The sequence below is a fragment of the Bos mutus genome, chromosome 1 (genome assembly GCF_027580195.1).
Source record: "Bos mutus isolate GX-2022 chromosome 1, NWIPB_WYAK_1.1, whole genome shotgun sequence".
Taxonomy (NCBI): domain Eukaryota; kingdom Metazoa; phylum Chordata; class Mammalia; order Artiodactyla; family Bovidae; genus Bos; species Bos mutus.
In genome coordinates this window covers 125,242,103-125,262,758 of record NC_091617.1, presented here as the reverse complement: position 1 = coordinate 125,262,758, position 20,656 = coordinate 125,242,103, and the positions used below count along the sequence as shown (strand labels likewise).

At 41.6% G+C, this 20,656-nt stretch overlaps 1 protein-coding gene and 1 long non-coding RNA gene across 3 annotated transcripts in view; one reads left to right on the top strand and one right to left on the bottom strand.

Annotated features, from left to right (window-relative positions):
* LOC138988856 (uncharacterized) overlaps nucleotides 1-20,656 on the bottom strand; it is a 123,270-nt gene that overhangs the window by 5,875 nt on the left and 96,739 nt on the right. Inside the window, exons 3-5 of the long non-coding RNA XR_011465020.1 lie at nucleotides 5,648-5,716; nucleotides 1,342-1,439; nucleotides 993-1,087 (exon numbers count right to left, since the gene is read on the bottom strand). This is a non-coding gene — a long non-coding RNA (uncharacterized lncRNA). The remainder of the gene's footprint in view (nucleotides 1-992; nucleotides 1,088-1,341; nucleotides 1,440-5,647; nucleotides 5,717-20,656) is intronic.
* Nucleotides 1-20,656, top strand: part of PLS1 (plastin 1) — a 129,544-nt gene that overhangs the window by 14,955 nt on the left and 93,933 nt on the right. The gene's annotated exons all lie outside the window — the stretch shown is intronic.

Below are 20,656 nucleotides of genomic sequence, written 5' to 3'. Positions count from 1 at the left end.
AGTTAGGTACATTGTTAGATGCCCCTCAGTTGGAATTTGTCTGATTTTTCTTTTTTATGATTAGGCTACATTGACATTAATTTTTAGTATTAAAAAAATAACCAAGAGCAATTTACTTGGAGCATAAAAATACATAATCAGAACTGGAAATCAGCAGATGGATGGGTAATAGGAAATTCTTCGGAATTTTAAAAGTTCATTTGCCCCTGGAAAATGGGCAGAAATTTAATTCCAAGATGTATTTTCATACCAAGGACTTGATCATATTGTAAAAGGACCAGATTAAGTAATAGAATTTATTTTCATGTCTGTCATAGATAGCATCTACTCTAAGGATAAAGCCAAAGGTATATTTTTTGCTGCTTTAAATGTACCTGAGAAAGTTGTTTCGCTTGTAATAAAACATAAAGGAAATATAAATTTTAATTGGCTTTAAGGAGAATGCCATGGTTCTGGGGAATTTCCTGCGGTCCAGTGGTTAAGACTCCATGCTTCCACTACAGCGGGCACAGATTTGACCCCTGGTCAGTGAACTAAGATCCCACATGGTGAAGGGTCAAAAATTTTATTTTTGTGAAAAAGAATTCCACAGTTCTGAGGCATTTAAAAAAACAATCCCACAGATTTGAGGCAGCAGCGGTCTACCATGCAGTCAGTGTTTCCATCTATATTCGTTCTGTTGATCCTCACGGATTCCTTGTGGAGCGGGGCAAGGAACTGAGGCTCTTACAGGCTGTGTCTTTGTCTTTTGGCCTGACTCACACAGCTGTCAGTTGTTGAGCTGAGATTTGGACCCAGGGCTGTGGAACTTTATACCCCACTGTTTGCCAGGCCAGGCTCCAGACTTTCCAGTGGTTTTAAATCGGGCATGTATCAAAGGATACAGGATTGAGTCCTTATCTTAGTGGATATTTTTACTGCCAGCTGGAGGAGATAGCATCTCTCTGAGTTCAAAGCCCCACCAACATCAGTGTGTCCAATGAATAGCTTACATGTTGACTGCTAACAAAAGAGAACTGGGCCAGCTCTGCTCAGAGCTCTCTACCATCTTGTCCATGGAGTGTAACCCCACTGCTACATGTGTCTCCTGAAAATGAAGAGTCATAAAGTAGGACATGAGCCATGTGGAAGAACAACATATTCAGCTAAGGTTTGTCAGTGGTTAGTTACATTGTTCAGTGAACATCACTCAAGGTACATTGCTTGATGTGTGTCTCGGTAAGATCTTAAGTTTTATTAATAACGATGATTTGGTTGTAAATACTGATTTTTGAAATAGGAGTAGGTGTGGCAATAATTTGTGAATGTGCTTGAAGTGAAATAATAAAGTTGCACACATACCTGTCTGAGGAAGGTTTGGAAAATTTCCCTATTTAATCCTTGTAAATGGCTGAGGTTGGTTGATCACAGGATACAAGGCTTCTGTCTGCTCAGCTTTTCTGTATATGTCAAGATGGAGTAGGCTATGTTATAGGAACAAATCAACCGTGATACTTCCATTGATTTCTTGTTCACATAAATGCCAGTGTGCATTGGCTGTCCTCCAGGGCAGCTGTTCTGCATTCAATGACTCAGAGATCCAGGCTGCTGTAATTTTTGTGATTTTGCTCTTTTGACATGGGACTTCTAGGTTGTTGCAGCAGGAAAAGGGGAGCTAGAGGATCACATGGCTCTGAAAGGCTTTGTCCTGTGTGTGCGTGCTAAGTCATTTCAGTCGTGTCCAACTCTTTGTGACCCTATGGACTGTAGCCTGCCAGACTCCTCTGTCCATGGGATTCTCCAGACAAGAATGCTGGAGTGGATTGCCATTTCCTCCTCCAAGGGATCTTTCTGACCCAGAGATCAAACCCGCATCTCCTGTGGCTCCTCCATTGCAGGCAGATTCTTTACTGCTGAGCTACCAGGAAAGCCCATGCTTTGGCCTAGAGGGACACAAATCACTTCTACTCACAGCCCATTGGCTGGAACTAATCACATGGCCCTGCTGAAAGTGAGGGGCAGCACATGGCTATTCCATGAATTTTGTCTTTGCTTCACCACTTTAGAGTAAGAGAACTGGTTAGTTGAGGGAGAACCTTCCGTAAAGAGAGGAGTTTATTAGGATAGTGATAATTGCCAGATAACTTGCTGCTGCTGCTGCTGCTGCTAAGTTGCTTCAGTCGTGTCCGACTCTGTGCGACCCCATAGATGGCAGCCCACCAGGCTCCCCTGTCCCCGGGATTCTCCAGGCAAGAACATTGGAGTGAGTTGCCATTTCCTTCTCCAATGCATGAAAGTGAAAAGTGAAAGTGAAGTCGCTCAGTCGTGTCTGACTCTTAGCGACCCCATGGACTGCAGCCTACCAGGCTCCTCCATCCATGGGATTTTCCAGGCAAGAGTACTGGAGTGGGGTGCCATTGCCTTCTCTGGCCAGATAACTTAGGTATGGCCAATTAGGTGACTTGATACCATTTGGCTAGTATCTTCTAGTAATAGACTAGTAAGGCTGCGTCTTCTAAGGGGATATCATTAAAGTGTACTTCTTTCATATTGTAATTCTTCAAGTGATGGTGCTGATGATCAAAGTTGTATTTGGTGAGGTGTCCCAAGTGTTTTTCCTGAATTAAATTAATTCAGACTGAGGACTGTGATTTCATCACCTTGGTAAATACTTTGCAGTTTTATCAATTTGCCTTGTTGGATATAGTACCTAGATTAGACCATCACCATGCTGATAGATCTCTTCTAGAAACGGGATCGTCACTAAACTAGCTTACAAAAAGCCTCATTACGTTAAAGGTGGCACTCTGTTTGTTGTCTTAACTAGCACTAATTACAACGAGACCCAATATTTACTGTGATTTGGACCCATACTCATATGTACGCAACTTAAGACTTTGCAGACCTCTTTAGCAGCTGTATCTAGAAATAAGGCTTGTGGTGAGCTAAGGCCTGAGGTCATAGATTTTTTTTTTTTTTTTAGGTATATGTTTTCTTCCCAAATTAATTCTCTTTGGTTGTGCTTTTGTGATGCCATTTTTTATTAAAAATATACTGCTGGTAAATGCAGAACTCCTGTTTATTTTGTCCTTATGATCTGCCCTTTCCCCATTCTCCATTGTGGCCTAAAATTCTACCACTAGAATTAGCTGGCTCAGATTAAGAATCTGCCTGCAATACAGGAGACCCAGGTTCAATTCCTGGGTCAGGAAGATCCCCTGGAGAAGGGAATGGCAACCCACTCCAGTACTCTTGCCTGGAGAATTCCATGGACAGAGGAGCCTGGTGGGCTACAATCCATGGGGTCACAAAGAGTCAGACACAACTGAGTGACTAACACTTTCACTTTCACTATGATCTACCCTTTCCCCATTCTCCATTGTACCCTAAAATTCTACTGCTAGAATTAGCTAGGATATCAAAAGACCCTAGCTGATCCTTGGGGATAATGTTTAAGAGGATCTAGAAAACTCGGTGGTTTTAACTTATTCATGTCTGTTAAAAGTTTCCTCAGGCTTCTCTGGTGGCTCAGTGCTAAAGAATCTGCCTGCCAGTGCAGGAAACATGGGTTCGCTATCTGGTGAGGGAAGATCCTGCATGCTGTGGAGCAGCTGAGCCGTGCGCCACAACTAGTGGGTCTGTGCTCCAGAACCCAGGAACTGCAACTACTGAAGCTCACCTCCCACAGCTACTGAAGCGTGTGCGCCCTGAGCCCATGCTCTGCAACAAGAGAAAAGCCCATGCAGCAGTGAAGACCCAGCAGAGCCAAAAATAAAGAATAAATAAATTTTAAAAAGTTAAAAAAATTTCCTCATTAAAAGGGAGTCCTCAGGTTGGGGCTATTCTGGGGAAAGGTGTCACCATGTACAACAAACTAACTTTATTAATCATTTTTTTTTCAAACTAACTTTAAAAAGCATGTTGATTTAAAAAAAAAATGTGAGTGCACTTGGGAATTCCTTGAATTCTGTGCAATAAACATTTTTAAAACAAAAAAACAGCAAAAAAAAAAAAAAAGACCCTAGCTGGGCTGCATAGATTGGAGCAGCCCCTCTTGTTCTCTGTCTGAAAATGGCTCTCTGTTTGAGAACAGCTCTTAAGCACACAGGAGAGCCCCACCTCAGGCTCTTTATGTTGATGCCATGTTCACTCGTCAAATGTTTACTGAACACAGTCTGGGCCAGGCACTGAGCTAGGCCCCACAGCCTCTGCCCTCATAGAAACAGCAGTCTAGACCAAAGGTTGGCAAACTCTGTAAAGGGACAGATAATAAGTACTTATCTGGGTTATGGTATCTGTCTCGACTACCTAATTCTGCTCAAAAGCTGTTGTAGACAGGATGTAAGTGAATGAGCTTGTCTGTGTTCCAGTGAACTTTATTTGTGGGCACTCACATTTTGATTTTTTACTGTCACATGTCACAAACTATTATTCTTTTGAAAGAATAATTCAACAATAATAATTCTTTTGAAAAAATTATGTATTTATTTGATTGCACTGGATCTTAATTGCTGCATGTAGGCTTTTCATTGAGGCATGTGGGATCTGGGTCCCTGACCAGGGGTTGAACTTGGGCCCCTTGCATTGGGAGTGCAGAGTCTTAGCCACTGGACCACCAGGGAAGTCCCTATTCTTTTGATTTTTTAAAAAATCTATTGAAAAATGTAAAAACCATTCTTAGTTCACAGGTAGTATACAAATAGGCAGTTGGCCAGATTTGGCCTTCCAGCTGACTTTGTTGATCCGTGGTTTAGAACTAGCTTTTCTTCTTCTTCTTTTTTTTTTTTAAAACAAATCTCTAATAATGAATCCATGTAAGTATTTGAATTTAGTTATAAAGCTCTGTATGAATTTCTTCTCACAAATAGATAGGGAACTACCTTAATGATTACTTACATTATTCAAGTTCAGTGTTTGAAGATAATTAACTTCATCCAGGCCTTTACTTAATAAATCAGTTATTGGGAGACTTTCCAATAACTTTCCAATAATAATTTTCTGATATTTGCAGAAAATATTTATGCAAATTGAGATGATTTTTCCATATACACATCCATGTACACATAATATACAAGTGTGTTCACAACTGTATTACTTTTGAGGACTGTTGTGGTCAGTGTGTGGGTTGGTAAAGAATTTCCAGACATGAGGCAGAATGGAAGGAGAATAAAGTTTATTAGAATGGAAGTCGCTCTCTCAAGGGAGAGCCAAAGCCTTTCACAGGGTAGCAGCCAATTTTTATAGTCTCAAGACAGAGAAAATTCCTACTGGAATGGTGACATTAGGCAATTCGTTAGGATGCTATAGGGTGGATAATAGGGAGGTATTTTACCTAATATGGGGTCAGTGAACTGGCCAGTTTAGATCTGGAGGCTTGTGGCAACAATTACTATGGGGTTTGGTCAGTTCCAGAGATTTTTATCCTGTGACCTTGGTACAGGGCTCCACACCTGTGACCCTTGGTACAGGGTTCCACATTCCACTAACGCCATGAATCACCAATATGTAAAATAATAGCTAGTATCTACTGGGCACTCTACTATACATCAGACCCATTTCTAAGCCCTTTGCTGTTTGTTTTAATTAATCCTTCCCAGAACTCTATGAAGTTGAAATTATCACCATCTTCATTTTTTGGCTATGAAGACAAAAACTCAGAAGGACTCACCTGAGGTGATGTAGTTCATAGGAAGTGGAGAATAAATTCTTCAGAATTCTGACTCCAGAATCAAGGATCCTAGTGATAAATTACAATTTTCTGGGTACTGAAATATATGCATGAAAGTAGTTAAACTTTGTCTTTAAGTTTTATATAAGAAAATAGAAGTGGTGAATAAAGATTAAATATTATTTTTTTCTGAGAAGCAAGCATATAAAAGGAAACATTTAGGAAGCAAGTATTCTAATAATTTTTCACTAATTTAATTTTAATTTGTGTCTGTCCATGAGCGAAGATAATCAACTTTGACTCTCAGTGCGCTGAGAACTTCCTCTTTCCTGAATTATCACTGAGAATCAGGGCAGGGTTGGATTTACAATAGTATGATGCATCGTGTCCACCTCAAATATCATAGTATGGATACTTTATATTTGTATATACATTTAGAAAATACTCTCTTGTTTGTGACACTCTAGGTGGAAGCACTTTGTAACCTGCAAATCATATTCCAAAGTGATCATTGCTAGTCATTCCAGTGGCCCATTCCACTATAGATACAGCCTTAGCCCTACTTTCATTGCTCCTGAAGCTGGATCAGTAGAAAAGGTTAGGTCTCAAGGGAACATAACCTGTGAAAGATTCCTAGTGGACCATTGACCATTTCCCTCATTTACTTTTGGACCAGCTTTATGTTGATCCAGGAGGAAAAAGACTATAAAATCTATTCTTGTCCTGGGAAGTTTCTGAGAAGTAGGCTGGACACATTATATTTTCCCATTCAAGTGCTGGCCTTAGAGGGAAAGAGGTGAGAAAGAGCAGGAAGCATTCTGGAAATCAAACATTTACCTTGACACTGACTCATTCATCTAATCTTATGGGCAAAGACCAGGAATTCCAAAGGTACCCTAACTTGTACCCCTCTGGGGTGAGTCTCTGGCTACAGCACTGCGTCATTTGGTGGTAGTACAGCAATGCTTTCAGCCAGCTCAAGGTGCATGCCAGTAACAGGTGATTCGAGACAAGGAAAGATCTTTGTACACTTTTATTGCACAGTGATTATTTCTTAATTAATAATTCTCTAAGTTTTTTGTGGTCTAGCTTATTGCTAAATAAAAAGGGCCAGCAGGTGACAGGGTCTTTCTGAAAACAAACTTTAATTTGCTTTATATATAAGTAAGTGGACCATAAAGTTCTATATCTGGTGACTTCAGATTATGGATATTTTGTCTTGTAACAATAAAGGATATAGCTACTTTTTCTTTTTGAGTCCTCATCTTTTAAAGACCTTGAGATGTTGGAAGAGGGATTGCCTTTTAAAAATATATTTGACTACCCCAAGTCTTAGTTTTGGCATATGGAATCTAGTTTCCTGATCAGGAATTGAACCCAGGCCCCCTGCACTGGGAGTGGGGAAGTCCTGGGCATGCCTTTTTATTTTGAGTCTCTTCACCCTCTCTCTCTCTCTCTTTCCTCACCCTTCGTGAATCTGGGCCACTCTGGAGTAAGCACTTGCCCATTTGTTCATAATTCCTGTAATTACAGCTTCATGACTGAGAATGGAAGCAACCACCAAGTGAAGAGAAAAAAAATAATGTTTCTTTCTCTCATGATCATAGTAATTTGATTTGAATAGCCCTTCCTCAGGGATATCTGCGGAAGTTAACAGCAGCAGGTTGTAGACCTGCACTTAGTCACTGTTGGTTTGTGTATGTTCTGTGGGAGAAAGGCTGTGGGAGAATGGGGATGGTGGGGGATGTAAGGCTGATGGTCAACTTTACCCCTTGTCTAAAGGGCATGATTGTCACTGGCCTAGTTCAGTGTTACCGTGTGAAAATGTGGGCTAACTATTGCCAGTTGTTCTGATCTGAAAAGAGAAAATAGAAATCTGAATTTTATGTTTATCTTCTCATTTTTATATATTTGCTCCAAAATTTAACAAATACTCAGTGAGCCACAGAGGACACATGTCCAGGCAGGATTTGGCCCATGGTACCCTTTGGCAGCCAGGAGGGGCCTCTCAGTTTGGTGAAAATGTTATAAGAGCCCTGAGATGAGTGCACCAGAGCATGGAGGCCGTAGAAAAGAAGACCTGGCTTGAATTTCACCCTCTTCCCTCTTTTTTGTTTGGCTGACAAGGTTGTGTTGTAATTTTTCTGCTCATCTGAAGGAAAACCTTGTGCTTCCAGATTTCCTGAATCCAGATTTCCCTCCTGGAGAAGAAGGGAATGGGGATGTTGAACTCAGCTGGGGACTTCAGGAGCTGAGTGCAACTGAATAGAGGTGGGGCAAGGCTGGTTACACCACAGGGTTTGAAACTAGGCTGCCTCTGAGAACTGAGACGCAAATGCATCTCTGCAGGATCTGGGCGGGTGGACAAAACATGGCACAGAGCAGAGCTGCCAGGCCCAAGGATGGAGCAAGGCTTGAGAGGGTGGCTGAGAGATGTCCAGGGAGCTAAAGAACAGCTCAAGGGCTTGTCTTAGCTGTGGGTGAGGAGGGAGTTGTTAAGCCAGCCAACCTGGTCTGGATGGTTGTTGATCATTGACCCAGAGCAGTAATCTAGGCTGAATTTCATGAAGGTCTTGTATCTTCTCGTCTCCATCTACATAGCTTGGGCAACAACTCTGTTCTCCAAGAGCAGGAACATGTGTGTATGTGTTAGTTGCTCAATTGTGTCTGACTCTTTCAGACCCCATGGACTGTAGCCCACCAGACTTCTCTGTCCATGGGATTCTCCAGGCAAGAATACTGGAGTGGATAGCCATTCCCTTCTCCAGGGGATCTTCCCACCCCAGGGATAGAACCCAGGCAGATTCTTTAGTGTCTGAGCCACCAGAGAAGCTCACAGGAATGTTATTCCTTTATTTATTATATACACAGTTGATGTGACATGGCTTCAGCATTATGACTCAGACAAGACAGGGTCACTCTGCTTCCAGATTGAGGCTACAGCCTTTGGAATTCCTCGTCCTATTCCCTGTCATTCCTATGATTGTTATCCTGGATGCTCTTGGATTGAGGAGGCTGATAATTCAGACTCTTCTCTTTATTCTCAGAACTGATTGAGAAACTGATTGAGAAACTGATAGAGGCCTCTTATAGAGTTTTCACTTGTGGAGCTGGATCAGGATGACAGTCCGGGCCTGGGGCCAAATACCTTTCCTTCCAGAATTTTAACTTCTACCCATTCCATTCCAGGCACACCTACTGAAAAGGCCTCTGGGTTGCTTATCATGTGGAGGCAGAGGAGAGTCAAGTCCTGAGGACAAACTCTGGCTAAAGAGGGAAGGGGCAAGCCACATGAGGACAGTGGTGTGGAACACTAGCCCCGTTCACTACAGCAGTGGTTCTCAAAGTGTTGTCCTTAGGTGACCAGCCTCTGCATTACCTAAAAGTTGTTAGAAATGCAGTTTTGTGGTCTCTGACCCATGAGAGACTCCAGGGAGTAGGGCCCAAGAGTCTGTGTTTTACTTAGCCCTCCTTATTCTCTTGCAATTAAAGTTTGAGAATCATTGCAGTGGAGCTAGGAGGTTCAGGGGACCCAAGACACTTACCTTCTCATGAATAAGAGAAATCATTTTTCCTTCTTCAGAGGAGCGTAATAAAGAAGTACAGAGAAAGAGGCCACAAGTCCTGCTTTAACAATTGGCCCTCATGGAAACAAAGACGCCATACGTGGGTTTCCCCCAACAGTTAATCCTGCCCTCTGTGGAGGACTGGGACTTTCCTGGTGGCTCAAGAATCTGCCTGCCAACCAAGAGACATGAGTTCAATCTCTGAATCAGAAAGATCCCTTGGAGAAAGAAATGGTAACCCATTTCAGTATTCTGGTCTGGGAAATTCCATGAACAAAGGAGCCTGGGGCCTCAAAAGAGTCGGACGCAACTGAGCGACTGAGCACCCTCTGTGGAGGACTGTAGTCTGAGAAGGACCAGCAGATGAGAACAGGAGGATTTTCTTCAGATGCCCCTTTACTTTTTGCAGAGATCTGAAAGCTTTTAAAAATATTTGTTTGCGTGCGTGCATGTGTGCTCAGTCGTGTCTGACTCTTTGCGACCCCATGGACTTTAGCCCACCCGGCTCCTCTGTCCATGGGATTTCCCAGGCAAGAATACTGGAGTGGGTTGCCATTGTCTTCTCCAGGAGATCTTTTCCACCCAGGGATCAAACTCGAGTCTCTTGCATTGGCAGGCGGATTCTTTACCACCGAGCCACCTGGGAAGCCAGTTACTTGTTTATTTATTTGGCCGTGCTGGGTCTTAGCTGTGCCACATGGGATCTTTAGTTGTGTGTGAAACTCTAGTTGTGGCACATGGGATCTAGTTCCCTGACCAGGCCCCCTGCGTTAGAAGTGACGAGTCTTAGCCATTGGACCGCCAGGGAAATCCTCAGATGCCCTTTTATTATCTGTTAATGCTCCCTACCTTTTCTATAAAGGAAAAAAGAGTGGAAAGGGAATGATGAAGTAATATACACAAGCAGAGAGGAAAGAACACTAAAAGATATAAACGGAAAGTAATAAATAGGTATTCTGTTGCTTCCAGCATCATTCTTTACAGTTAGATCATCATTTATTTTGTATTTTACTAATTTAGTTTTTAGTCTGATTTATTTTTCTAGTTGTGACCCCAACTCCAGGCCAATTGGCTGTGGTAGAATCATTGGTCATCTGCACGGACTCAACGGTGCTGAGCTGTTTGCTTCCTATTTGTGCCTATTCATTTTCATGTTATTGAAACGTGTATCATTCAGTGACATGATTATTTATGTCCTTCACATTCACCTGGCAGTTGAAATTCTATGACTTGTTCTATAACCTTGAGCAGGAAATTCATTTTCACTCTCTGCAGTCTTCAAATCAGCCACTAAATGTTCAGTGACGACCAGAACTGCTCTCAACCATCCATAGAGTCAGCGTTTCATATTCTAAGGTTGAAAACAGAGACATGTGTGCATGCGTGCTTAGTCACTAAATCGTGTCTGACTATTTGCAACCCCATGGACTGTGGCCGGCCAGGCTCCCTTGTTCTTGGGATTTTCCAGGCAAGAATACTGGAGTGGGTTGCCATTTCTTTCTCCAGAGGATCTTTCTGACCCAGGGATTGAACCCGCATCTCCTGAATTAGCAGGCAGATTTTGTACCCACTGTGCCACCTGGGAAGCCTGAAAAAAAAAGATACATTTCTCAAATGCTTGTACTTGGGGAAGATGTCTTTTGGCTTCATCCCACCTTTCTAGAGGCTTGGTATGAAATTATGCCTCCTTGGGTATATACAACCTCAACGAGATAGAGATATCATGGTTTCTTTTATTTTCTCCACAACACAACCTCTTGTAAACACAGCCAGTCTAAAGGGGAAGCTTGTTTCCATTATATATTTAATCTTTCTAGATACTGTTCCAGGAATGAAAATTGCTAAAAAATTTGAACTACCTCTGCTTATAAATATTTTGCTTTGGTTTCATCTGGAAATGGAATTATGGTGGTGTTAAAATCACATGAACTGAATAGTTGTTTGTTCCCAAGAACTGTGTTCAACCTGTTGCCACAACGCTGTGGGTAGGTAGATCATTCCCTTTGTACAAATGAGACAACTGAACCACAGAGAACTTAAGTGACTTTCCCCAAACACTCAAAACACTCCCTTCCTAAGAAGTTAAAGCAGAATCAAATCCAGATTTGTTTATATCAAAGTTATATTCTTGGCCTTCTTGTCTACTAGATAGGCCAGCTCCTGGGCTAACTCCCAATATGAATTGCATTTTGGGCTTTGGTCAGAATAGCAGAGGTCTCCAGTGGTTGGTGCAGAGAAGGCGGTAGCAACCCACTCCAGTACTCTTGCCTGGAAAATCCCATGGACGGAGGAGCCTGGTAGGCTACAGTCCATGGGGTCGCTAAGAGTCAGACAGGACTGAGCGATTTCACTTTCACTTTTCACTTTCATGCATTGGAGAAGGAAATGGAAACCCACTCCAGTATTCTTGCCTGGAGAATCCCAGGGATGGGGGAGCCTGGTGGGCTGCCATCTGTGGGGTCGCACAGAGTTGGACACGACTGAAGCGACTTAGCCACTGGTTGGTGGGAGAAGTAGATAATGTTTTAGCAACATTAGTCATTTGTTAGATGATAAAATTCAGAAATTCTTCATTTTGATTCTATCCAGATTATTGGGCCCTACTCTAAAACTTCAGAATAAGTATCTCTGGAGAGGAGATCCAGGAATCTGCATTTACTATAAGCTCCACTGGTTGTTCCTGTGACTGCTGATGAGAACCATCATGTTGAATTGCTGGGTAGCGCTTAATGTTTACTGCAGGGATCTCCAAGCTCCAGTAGGATTCAGACAGGCATTTCTGTTCACCATTGTTGGCAGAATATTGAATATTTGAATTTTTGTTGTGTTTTTCTCTTTAAGTGGCTAACATGAATATTTGACTTTCAATATGTGGGTGTGTATATCCTACTGGAGGGAAAATTTTAGGAGAATTGTAAAGCTGATGTTGGCCCTTATCCCCAAATATACTCTTCCTTTCGCTCTGCTTCCGCCAAATGCTAACTGTTCTCTCTTGTGGACAATCCAAGGCCTAGGTGATAAGAACAAAACTGCCTAAGCTTGTTTTAGTTTTCTGTTGCTCTTGTAACAGAATATCACACATTCAGTAGTTTAAACAACACAAATTTATTATCTTATAGTTCTGTAGATCAGAAGTCCAATATGGGTCTCGTTGGGCTAACATCAAAGAGCCATCAGGAGATACTGTGTTCCTCTATGGAGGCCCTAGAGGAAGATCCTTTCCATGGCTCATTCGGAGTATTGGCGGAATTCAGTTTCTTGAGGTGGTGAGCCTGAGAGCCCTGTTTTTCTACAGGATGTAAACTGAAGGCCATTCCCAGCGTCTAGAAGCCACATGCATTCCTTGGCTGTGATCTGTTTCCTCCATTTTCAAAGCTGGCAGCAGCCCTTCTCACTCATTGAAGTTGTTCCACCTTTTCCTATTTCTTCTCTCAGCCCAGCAGGGGAAAGTTCTCTGCTGTTAATGATTCAGGTGATTAGATTGGCCCTATCTACATAATCCAAGATACTCAACCCTTTCCCAAAACCCACGCATATCCTTAGTCACTTCTGCTGAGTTACATGTTGCCATGTAGGATAACAAGTTCACAGGTTCTGGGGATTAGGGTGTGGGCCTCTTTGTGTGTGTGCTCCGTCACTTCAGTTGTGTCTGTCTCTTTGCCATCCTATGGACCATAGCCCACCAGGCTCCTTTGTCCATGGGATTCTCCAGACAAGAATACTGGAGTGGGTTGCCATGCCCTCCTCCAAGGGATCTCCCAAATCCAGACTTGAACCCGGGTCTCTTATGTCTCCTGCATTGGCAGGTGGGTTCTTTACCACTAACGATGGGCCTCTTTGGGGGAGTATTATTCTGCCTGTCACAGACATATTGTCTGCCTTTGTCTGACAAATAAGACAGTAGGAGTTGTCATTGACACCGGGGCTTCAGGCATTAATGTTGATGCACAGGAGAAAAATGTGACTGAACTGGATCGTTTTCTCAATTGAAATCATCTCAAGGTCAGATTCTAATGCAAGTAATTTGGGAAAGGATGTTTCAGGACTTTTGTCCAGTCAAGCAGAGCTGCAGCATCACTTATCTCTGTGTGTTACAAAGGAGGTAATGCCTGCTTTTCTGGTCATTAAGAGTCAGAAAAAAATGGTGATGATGTGAAATAGGCACAGACATTCAGCCAGGATATTGGCTTTCATTTGGCCACTGATTCCACTCACTCTCAGGCTTCTGCAGTTTTGATTGTACCCTACTGATTTCCTAGTTTGCCCTTCTAGCTTTTTGCCCATTTATCTGTAACAGTACATATTTATGGCAAATTTTGATACCTACTCATTCTAAGAAACACTTTCCAAGGTGCTGAAAAGTATATCTAGTCATTTTTCCCAGTTGCTGAATTCAAATGATAAAAAGAATCCATGTTATCTCCCAGTCTTTCGAAGGCTTTTTTTGAGTTCTTCTCTGGATATCTTCCTCCATAAGTTCCTGTTCAGCACTGAAAAAGCCTGTCATGTCTTGGACATAGTCGGTACCCAAAACTACTTATGGATTTGAAGAAGTAAAACTTAAACAGTTGCAATTGTATTGTCTGTACACCCCAATTCTGCAAGATGTGCGTACTTACTGTTTCCTTACAATGTTGTTAACAAAGAGAACATTGCTAAGAATGTCAAGAGTAGGTGAGGAAAACTGGGATTGTTAGAGATGAAGTTTCCAATTCTCCTTTACTGAATATATTAAATCATGTTCAGTCAGTACTTAGCAGTATATTGGGGGTAAGGGAATAGACTACAAAGGGGGTCTGTTTTTGAATATTCAATGATATATGTGTGCAGAAAAATACACATATGGTAAATGTGTAACGATGAATTTTTACAAAATGATACTCCCATGAAATCAGCGTCTATATCAAGAAACCAGAATTGTTACCAGCACCCCAGAAACCTTTCTGCTTCCTTTTAGTGGTTACTACTGTCAAGGGTAATCACTACCCTGATGCTTTAGAAGTTTGAGAAATGGACTGTTTTTAAAATAGAGAAAAATTCATATAATTGTGGTAAAAATACTTCTTTTGAACAAATTCCCAAGCAAAGGCATGTGGGTTTGTTGTTGTTGTTTAGTTGCCAAGTTGTGTCCAACTCTTTGCAACCCCATATACTGTAGCCTGCCAGTCTCCTCTGTCCATGGAATTCTCCAGGCAAGAATACTGGAGTGGGTTACCATTCCCTTCTCTAGAGGATCTTCCCAACCCAGGGATCAAACTCAGTCTTCTGCATTGGCAGGCAGGTTCTTTATCCCTGAGCCACGTGAAGCCCCATGTGGGTTTACAGAGATTTAAAAAAATCTCTCCTGCCCTGAATGTGCATTTAAGCACAAAATGGTAAATTCTTTTCTAAATATTCTTGCTTTATTTGATAGTTTGAGTTAAAAAGCAACTTTGAGTCAGATTATTTCTCAATATTTATTGAATATTTTAAGGGTTCAAACAACCCCTTTGCCTCGAATACTCACAAGTTGTTAAAACTGTACCAGGCACTTGACCCTGATTGATGACTTGGCACCACATCCGTTTCTACATATTTTTTTTATTGAGATCAAATTAGTGTATTTTATATTTTCTCTGGAACTTTGGTTGAGGTTCATAGTAGTGTACTCAAAAACAAAAAAAGAAACTGTTGTCAGCAAAGGTGGCAGTCCCCATACCACATATTTTAACTGTCTACCACAACACTTTCTTAGCTGAGTGTAAAGTGAAATTTCTTGTAGCAAAATGAAATGGATAAAATGTTAGAAAAGTTGGATTCAGGGCTGTAGTTCTCTTATTCCCTATTCATTCTCTGTGTTAAAGGATGTCAAAACATTATTTCTAAATGTAAAACATTGGGAACAACCTTGCCTAACCAACATGAGTGCTTAAATAAATCATGGTATAGTCATGATGTGGACCCTTATGAAGCCGTAAAGGCACATTTCAAAAAAATGCTTAACTATATGGAAAACTTCTTAATAGAATTAACTATGTACTGAAATATACCAACTTTGTGAAAAAAAAGATGCATCCTTGCACATGTGTGTAGACAAAAGACTGGAAATTCATAACCCATTGGCTCTCAGTTCAGTTCAGTCACTCAGTTGTGTCCGACTCTTTGAGACCCCATGGATCACAGCACACCAGGCCTCCCTGTCCATCACCAACTCCCGGAGTTCACTCAGACTCATGTCCATCAAGTCAGTGATGCCATCCAGCCATCTCATCCTCTGTTGTCCCCTTCTCTTCCTGCCCCCAATCCCTCCCAGCATCAGAGTCTTTTCCAATGAGTCAACTCTTTGCATGAGGTGGCCAAAGTACTGGAGTTTCAGCTTTAGCATCATTCCTTCCAAAGAAATCCCAGGGCTGATCCCCTTCAGAATGGACTGGTTGGATCTCCTTACAGTCCAAGGGACTCTCAAGAGTCTCCTCCAACACCACAGTTTAAAAGCATCAATTCTTCGGCGCTCAGCCTTCTTCACAGTCCAACTCTCACATCCATACATGACCACAGGAAAAACCATAGCCTTGACTAGACGGACCTTTGTTGGCAAAGTAATGTCTCTGCTTTTCAATATGCTGTCTAGGTTGGTCATAACTTTCCTTCCAAGGAGTAAGCGTCTTTTAATTTCATGGCTGCAGTCACCATCTGCAGTGATTTTGGAGCCCCCCAAAATAAAGTCTGACACTGTTTCCCCATCTATTTCCCATGAAGTGATGGGACCAGATGCCATGATCTTTGTTTTCTGAATGTTGAGCTTTAAGCCAACTTTTTCAGTCTCCTCTTTCACTTTCATCAAGAGGCTTTTGAGTTCCTCTTCACTTTCTGCCATAAGGGTGGGTGTCATCTGCATATCTGAGGTTATTGATATTTCTCCCGGCAATCTTGATTCCAGCTTGTGTTTCTTCCGGGCCAGCGTTTCTCATGATGTACTCTGCATATAAGTTAAATAAACAGGGTGACAATATACAGCCTTGACGTACTCCTTTTCCTATTTGGAACCAGTCTGTTGTTCCATGTCCAGTTCTAACTGTTGCTTCCTGACCTGCATATAGGTTTCTCAAGAGGCAGGTCAGGTGGTCTGGTATTCCCATCTCTTCCAGAATTTTCCACAGTTTATTGTGATCCACACAGTCCAAGGCTTTGGCATAATCTATAAAGCAGAAATAGATGTTTTTCTGGAATTCTCTTGCTTTTTCCATGATCCAGCGGATGTTGACAATTCGATCTCTGGTTCCTCTGCCTTTTCTAAAACCAGCTTGAACATCACAAAGTTCACGGTTCACGTATTGCTGAAGCCTGTGTCTGAGGTCAGGGGCAGCAGCCCTAAGGAGCAACCCCACGCCCCCAAGCCCGAGGCCAGGGGCGGCGGTCGGGAAGAGCTACCCCATGCCCGAGGCCAGGGCGGCGGCCGGGAGGAACAACCCCACGTCCAAGAAGTGGTGGCTGCACGGGCGCAGGAGGGCCTAGAGGAGCTATCCATTGGTTCTAGTTGTTTCTAAATAGTGTGCTTGAGTGCAACTTAAATTTTTTCATTTTACAAATATTTCATTTTATAGATTTCTTTTCAAAAATCAGAAAATACACAGAATTCTTTTTTTTTTTTTAAGAGGATGTGTTGGGCGGATAATGACTTCTCCTGAGAAGTAAAGTCTTTGGGGGAAATAAGACATGGCAAATAAATGGCCTAGTCAAGAGGTGGGCAGAATTCCACACCACAGCCACAGGGTCACAAACATCTATTCATGAATAATCATCCTTGAAATAATGGAACTTTCAGTGCAAAAAACTTTAATGGTCACTTCATCCAATTTTCTATGTAAGAAACCCCAAAACAACAACATCTGCCCAAAATGTACTTTGAGCCTAAATTGGAGCAGACTCAGTGAGGAGACCCCCAATGTTCCAGAGACAGCCCAGGTTGGTTGTGGAGCACTTGGCTAGGATATGTTTCCTTATGTTGATATGGAATTTGTTTCTTGGTATTTCAGCTTGATGGATCTAGTTCTACCATCTTGTGGCCATACAGAGCAAGAGAAAGCCTTTCTTCATTACAGGTACCTTTCAAATATTTAAATCTATGTATGTGTATTTTTAGCCATCATTGAAGGGTAAGTTAGGTGTAATGGGCTGTACCCATTTAAAGTGGACTTTTTCTTTTTGGATGTGCTGGATCTTCATTGCTGCAAGCAGGCTTTCTCTAGTCACAGTGAGCAGGGGTCTCCTCTCTAGGTGTTGCGTGGACTTCTCATTGTTGTGGCTTCTCTTGTTGTGGCTCACAGGCTCTAGAGTACACTGGTTTCAGTAGTTGTGGCATAGGGGCTCATCTGCCCTGTTCTGTGACATGTGGAATCTTCCCCGACCAGGGATTAAACCCATGTCCCCTGCACTAGGGTCCCAGGTGGTGCAATGGTAAAGAATCCACTGCTAATGCAGGAGACACAAGAGGCGCAGGTTTGATCCCTGGGTTGGGAAGATCCCCTGGAGAAGGAAATGGCAACCCACTCCAGTATTCCTTCCTGGAAAATTCCATGGACAGAGCAGCCTGATGGGCTACAGTCCATGGAAACGCAGAGAGTTGGACACGACTGAGCGTGCAACCACACACCGCCCCCCCCACAACCCCCTCACTAGCATGCGGATCCCCAATCACTGGACCCCCAGGGAAGTCCTTCGTGTGTTGTGACAGAGTATACACCCCACTCCAGTACTCTTGTCTGGAAAATCCCATGGACGGAGGAGCCTGGAAGGCTGCAGTCCATGGGGTTGCTAAGAGTCGGGCACGACAGAGCGACTTCACTTTCACTTTTCACTTTCATGCATTGGAGAAAGAAATGGCAACCCACTCCAGTGTTCTTGCCTGGAGAATCCCAGGGACGGGGGAGCCTGGTGAGCTGCCATCTATGGGGTCGCACAGAGTTGGACACGACTGAAGCGACTTAGCAGCAGCAGCAGCATACACCCTTAAAATCATCAGCACAGTCACGATGCAGAACATTTTCATCACTCCTTAAAGTTTCCTCCTGTCCCTTTGCAGTCCATCCCTCCTTCCTCCCCTGTTCCAGGCAACTATTGATCTACCTTCTGTTACCATCGATTAGTTTGCGTTTTCTAAAATTTCATATAAATGGAATCATACAGTAGGTACTTTCTTTTTAAAAACTGGCTTGTAACATAACTTTTTCTTTCACTTTATGAAGCAGTTTTGCTCCATTCTTTACTTTTATGGAGCCATCATAAAAGGTGTTTCAGACTTTGTCTTCAGAGAACTAACCATTTAGTGAAAATGTATTATAGACTTTATGAGTAAACTTTCGCTCACTTAAAAAGTAGAGTTGAATTATAACTCTTGAGGGCACTTTCCAGCTTTAACACTGTTTCATTCTATGTAATGTTTCTATTTACTCTTCAAAGATAATGCTGTACATTTGATTGAAGTTAGTCCAGTGACTATATTTTTTTTAAAAAAACTCAGTAGGCTGTAGGGTTTTGTTGTTTCAATTTTTAAAGTTTAACACAGTTTCCTTATCATTTTATGAATCTCAGTGTATGTGAAATCTTAATGATTTTTCACATGGGGAAGGAAAGCTACAGTGGCAAAGGAATATTTATAATATTCATGTAAGACCTCATAGGGCAGACAGTCCCATGTCGTAGGAACTTCTTCCTTCTTCTACCTGTTTAGTAGAATCTAAAAGGTGAGTATCCTGACATATATATGTACTTAAATATGTATATGGTGAATATCGTGGTACATTTTAAGCTGTACAGTCATAATCAAACAGATAAGATGATGACATTCACATTTTTGCCTTTTTTTTTTTTTTTATAGTTCCAAACCACACCCAATGCAAATTGACCTTACTGCTTGAGACCAATTGTTTTTTGAGATTGAAATCTATAGTAGTAGGCAGAATACTTAAGTGTGGAGTTAGTTGCTTGTTTTCTTTGGTCAGATACTGACTTTGACAGAAGATTATTTGAAAATAGACATAGTGTAAAGTGACTGAATTTTGAATCTTCTGAATTGTTCTCTTGGATGTCCAAATCTCAGGTGATCACACCAACAGAAACAGGTATGCAAATTTTTCCTTATGTTAATAGGAAAATACAGCCTCAGATTCTAGAGCTGCCTTTTAAAAATGAGATTGTTAAATTGAGATAAACCTCCTCATGTTTGTTGGTTTTAGTGCATTCTTGCTTTGGGAGTCTAGGTAACTCTGCATAATCAATGCACAGTGACCATGATGTGAGGGTCACATAATTTTTAATTCTCTTAATCTTTCTGTCTTAAAAATTATTTCTTTCTTAAGCAATATTTGTTGGGTAAGAAAGGACTGTTCTGGTTTATTCAGGGTTTGATAAAAAGTTAAATTCATAATTTTTGTTTTGGCATTAATTTTCCCTTTAGAAAGATACATGCAATTTTAGGAAAATGCTAAAATGACTGAATATTCTCTTTTTGTGTCATATAGAATGTATATGTATTATTGCTTTGAAGCCTGATTCTTTCATTCTGATGAAACAACACTTGTAGTCTATAGTTTAGTCATGTAGAAGCAAAACTCCTCTTTTTTTCCTAAAGAATTCCTACAGATATATAAAACAAATATCAATAGAGGATATTGTAGATTCTAGGGCTATGACACAATTATATACATCCACCTGGAGTCTGAGGAAGACATCTTATTTGAAATTAATTCTTTATCATTACTTTTGGGAGATAGTGCTTCTGCTTCAAAGCTTATTTTCACTGTTTCACTGAATTTGAGAAGAGACTGTAGGCTTTCAGAAAGGGCTTCCTATAAACTGTGTGCAAATTCTAGAAAAACAGTTTGCCTTTCAGTGAGGCTTTTTAATGGTTTCTGAAATTGGCTGAAGAATCTACGTATCTTTACCCCACGTAGTCTTGGTGTCTGTAGCTGCCTTGGTTTAGCTCTTTTTCTCAGTAAAGCAGGAAATGTACAGTTCCCAGCCCTGTAACACTGAGATGCTCTTGAATGATACATGTCGAGGAAACCTAGATACTGGTATCACTGGCAATTTGCATCGATCTTATTGCCAGAGAATGAAAGACTCTTGAGTTTTCTAAAGAGAGACCAGCTTTTAAAAAGTTAAGTGTGTTTCCTTTGTGCAGTGACCTGAGGTCTCACACTGAAGTAGAAAGTTAAGACTTATCTGTTTAGCTCTGTGAAGCAGTCAACTGTTTATTCTTAGTCATCATAGAATAGGGTGACTCTGGCTCTTACTAGAGAGACAAACACATCATGACCAATTAACTCTGGAGACTGAGTGCCATGGACAAATTCCACATAATTCTTTAAAAAAAAAAAAAAGAGTCACCAACTCTTGAAGGCTTTCTCAGGAGCCAGAATTGAATTCTCTTTCCTGTATTATGCCCAGAGTCCAACAAAGGCTG